A 4,458-nucleotide genomic window follows, 5' to 3' on the forward strand; every position below is an offset into this window, starting at 1 on the left:
CTTCCCCTAAATATGCCTGTCTGAAACGTTGAGATGAAAGAAAAGAAAGCTTCAGAAGTGGTTTTGAAATAACCTACAGTTGACAATGCCATTCATTCTTTTGGCAAGTGCATTCACTTCTTTTTATTCAAGATTTGAACTTGAGTTAGTTAAGAGTTAAATAGTCCATTTACCTGTCATTTCTCAGAATCTCTGAAACTAAAGTCCTACATCCGTGCATTCAAATAAAAAAAAAAAGTTTGATCTAAGGCAGAAAAAAATGCATCTTTGAGTCTCATTTTATTTTATTTTTAAGTGGATATCTAGAGGGCACTTGAGTTAAATATTATTGTCACACTCTTTTTAAACCATTAAGTAAACATAGGCTCTCTAATTCCTCCAATTTCTTTTCTGAAATACTTCTAGCTTCATCTTTCATAAAAACATTTCATTTTTTTAAACTCTAATATCTCCTGGATTTGTGACACCTTTTCCTTTGTATCTATAAAAAGTTTTGGAGAGAAAAAGTATATAAATATATTATATATATAATGTATTTTTGTTCTGAAGACAGGTCTTTATGGGATATTTCAACCCTATCCCCGTTTTTAACATTATATGGTTAGGACCCCAGGAGACATTCTGAAGGACGATACTGCATGCATGAAAAATTTTCTCCCTAGTTCATTAGCTCCATCGTCTCCCTCCCACCCCATTCCCACCCAAACATACCCTTCTCCATGACCAAAAATACCAAATCAGTAAGGAAGGTATGGGCTTCTTGCCCAGCCAAGCCTCTTCTGCATAATTTCTTCTTCTTGGGTTCATCTACAGCTTCAGAATTACACACTGCAGGGTTTGGTGCAGGGTTCATGCTCACTGCTGAGGCCACAATGGGAGTCAAGTCCACATCAGGGGCAAAGTTAGGATTTGGCACGGGCAAGACACAAATGAGCACTGTCCCATGGACGTCATGCGGCTAAGGGCCTGCTTCACTGTGGGTGGCGGGCGGGGCAAGCCCGGGTAGAGTCCTCCACTGAACGCAAAATTCTGTGGGTGCCTGCTCCCTGATTCCTCCAGGCCCGGGTTTCCAGAGCCCTCCATTCGCTTCTTCTTAACTGAGACCACAGCAGTTTGCACCGTATTCCGGAAGCCACTAACTGAGGGATCCACATCCTCTGAGTTGATGATTTCATCATCCTCACTGAAAGACACCTGTGAGTTCTTCCTCTTCCTCTTTGGCCTCTGAATATCCAGATTCCCTTCCTCAATCGTAAGAGTAGAAAGACGCTTGTCGTGGGCAGTGTTGAACTGTCAGATTATCAAGCTCGGTTTCCTCCTCTGGAAGCCCCAGTAAGCCCTTGAGTTCATCATCCTCTCCACCCATCTTCTCATCTCCTTTCACAGCTGATGGAGATGTTTGAGGGTTCTCACATAGAGTGTATGCCCTTGTGGACGTACCAAACGACACTGTGGAACGGATGGGAATTTGCTGAAGCTTGTGAGATTCCAACTCAATGTGACCCAAGAAAGTGCCATGTGTAATGTTGGGATTTGTTAGGAAAACTCTCTTCAGATGCCACTGGTAGACCAAGGCAGAGTGGAACTGAGAGCAAGACTGGTGGTCAATGGTAAAGTCACACAGATCAGGGTTCCTCCCAAATAAATAATACTTCTTCTCATCAATAATCAGTTTCACAATTAGTTTGTCTCCTTCAGCTACATCCAGATGTAAACTGGGTGGAGGTTTACCTGCCCAGGTTGGGCAGTTGAACAGCCGTAGGCTGGAGCAGGAGTTCACTGCTACCACCATCTTGCATCTCCCCTCCCATTCAGAAAAAGAATATTTTAAGAATGATTTTATGTAAAGTCAGTAAAGAAGTACTATAATATGATTTTGGCTTCACAGTCATCCTAACTCCGTTCTCACAAGGAATGTGGTGTGTCTTTACCTCTGGTATAAGGCTATTTTCTCTACCTGTATCTATGATCTGAATGTCATCTGCTTCATTTAATTTCTCTCTTTCCCTGTCTTTATCTCTCTTTCTCAGTCTACTTCAAGTTTGAGTTATCTGTGCTTGGTAGCCATTTCCATTTACTTCTTCCTCTCACTTTTCTATCAATGGTCATGTAATTTTGATCCAAAACAAGGTTTCTATTGACATTTCAGTGCTTACCTTATTTGAAATCTCTGTAGTATTTGACAGTATGCTATTCCTTTTATCTTAATAATTCCTTTTCTCTTCTAATATGGTAACAAATTTACTTACTTTCCTAGCTATCCTTTCAAGGATGACTCTTACCTTTAAGTAATTGATATGCTCTACAAGTTCTTCAGTCCTTTTCTCATAGCCCGTGTTCTGTGGGTGATATTACTCACATTCATAGTTTCAAAGATTCCCAAATCTATTTCCCTATGATCTCTCTCTCTTGTTCAAGAATATTAATCCAACTGCTCCCTATTTCTATACCTAATTATTTATCAGCCATCCAATTTTCCAAAGCTGAACTCATCATATTTCATTAATCTACTTATCTTTACAGTGATGTCACCCAAGTTGTGAAATTAGAAGTAACCTTTGACTCTTATATCTCTGTAATCATTCAAATTTAACTTGAAAAATACATAATTGATGTTACTCATATATATGTGTATATATGTATGTATATTTAATTTCTTTGTGCTTTAGGTGAAAGTTTACAGCTCAAGTTAACTTCTCATTCAAAAATTTATACATATATTGTTTTGTTAAATTGGTTGCAATCCCCACCAAGTGACAGTGTGCTCCCCCTTTCTACCCTGAGTGCCCTGGGTCCATTTGTCCAGTTCCTGTCCCTTCCTGCCTTCCTGTCTTGATTTTGGACAAGAGTTGCCCATTTGGTCTGAAATATTTGATTGAACTAAGAATCACATTCCTCACATGTGTTATTTTTTGTTTTGTAGGCCTGTCTAAACTTTGTCTGAGATTTGGGCTTTGGGAGTTATTTCAGTTCTTAGTTAGCAGGATGTCTGGCAGCCATAGTCACACGGATTCCTCTAGTATCTGTCAGACCAATAAATCTGGTCTTTTATTTATGAATTTGAATTCTGTTCTATATTTTTCTCCTGTTCTGGCTGGAACTCTCTGTTGTGATCCCTGTCACCGCGGTTGTTCGTGGTAGCCGGGCACTGTTCAGTTCTTCTGGTCTCGGCCTGGTGGAATCTCTGGTTCATGTGGTCCTTTAATTCTCCGGTCTAATGTTTTCCTTGTGTGTTTGGTTTTCTTCATTCTCCTTTACTCCAGATGGGATGGGACCAATAGATGTATCTTAGATGGTTGCTCACAAGCTTTTAAAACCCCAGATGCTACTTATCAAAGTAGGATGTAGACCATTTTCTTTATGAACTATGTTATACCAGTTGACCTAGATGTCTGTCCCCTGAGACTATGGTCTCCAGCCCCCAATCCCAGCTACTCAGTGCCTCAAAGTCTTTGGATGTGTCTGGGGGAACTTTTATGCTTTTGTTTTGGTCCAGTTTTGCTAATTTCCCCTATGTTGTGTGTTGTCCTTCCCTTCACCAAAGTTGACCCTTGTCTACTATCTAGTTAGTGATTTCCCTTTCCCCTCCCTCTCCACCCTGGTAATCATCAAATAATGTTTTTTTCTATGTGCAAACCTTTTCCTGAGTTCTTATAATAGTGGTCTCATATAATATTTGTCCTTTTGTGACTGACTTATTTCACTTAGCATAATGCCGTCTAGATTTATCCATGTTGTGAGATGTTTTGTAGATTCATCACTGTTCTTTATCATTGCATAGTACTACATTGTGTGTATGTACTGCAATCTATTTATCCATTCATCTGTTGACAGGCATTTAGGTTTTTTCATTCTAATGTATATCTGTTCTATTCACTTCTCTCTGTCTCTAAAACCATTTTACACCTTGAAATCCAAGTAAATTCATTTAAAATGAAAATTTGATCATATCACTATCTTGATTATAACCTTTCAATGGTTTTCCATTTCTTTCTTAATAATGTCCAAATTTCTAAACCTGGAATGTGAATTCTATAAAGATCTTTTCTCTCCTAACACTTCAACTTTATCTCTTGACATTTGGGTGCATTTATTTCAGCTTCCAGGTGTGAAGAAGGTAAATTAGGACAATGAGCCAAACTGATCAAAACGATTCAGCCTTTATTCACTTAGGGTAATAGTATAAACAAGAGACCAAAAAAGAAAGGGTGCCAGTTCTCCACTGTTTCATGTTTCTGCATGGAGTAGCTGAAGAGCCCTCAACTAGAATCTCTGTTGAGGGAAAGAAGGGAGAACTAGGAGTGGAAAAGTACTAAATCAAAGGGAAGAAAAGTAACTTCAAGGCTCCCTGATAAGGAAGTCTCAATAGACTTCCTTAGGCACGAGAAGGCCTTAGAATAGAGCTGCCTTAGGCTAGTAATTCTGCTTCTATAAGAGCATGGCTGATCCTGGGGGACC

General features: G+C 39.3%; 1 pseudogene; it reads right to left on the reverse strand.

Annotated features, from left to right (window-relative positions):
* Positions 1 to 666: 666 nt before the first annotated feature.
* LOC100677631 (nuclear inhibitor of protein phosphatase 1-like) lies at positions 667 to 2,209 on the reverse strand (annotated as a pseudogene).
* Positions 2,210 to 4,458: the final 2,249 nt, after the last annotated feature.

This window comes from Loxodonta africana, chromosome 14 (assembly GCF_030014295.1).
Source record: "Loxodonta africana isolate mLoxAfr1 chromosome 14, mLoxAfr1.hap2, whole genome shotgun sequence".
Lineage (NCBI taxonomy): Eukaryota > Metazoa > Chordata > Mammalia > Proboscidea > Elephantidae > Loxodonta > Loxodonta africana.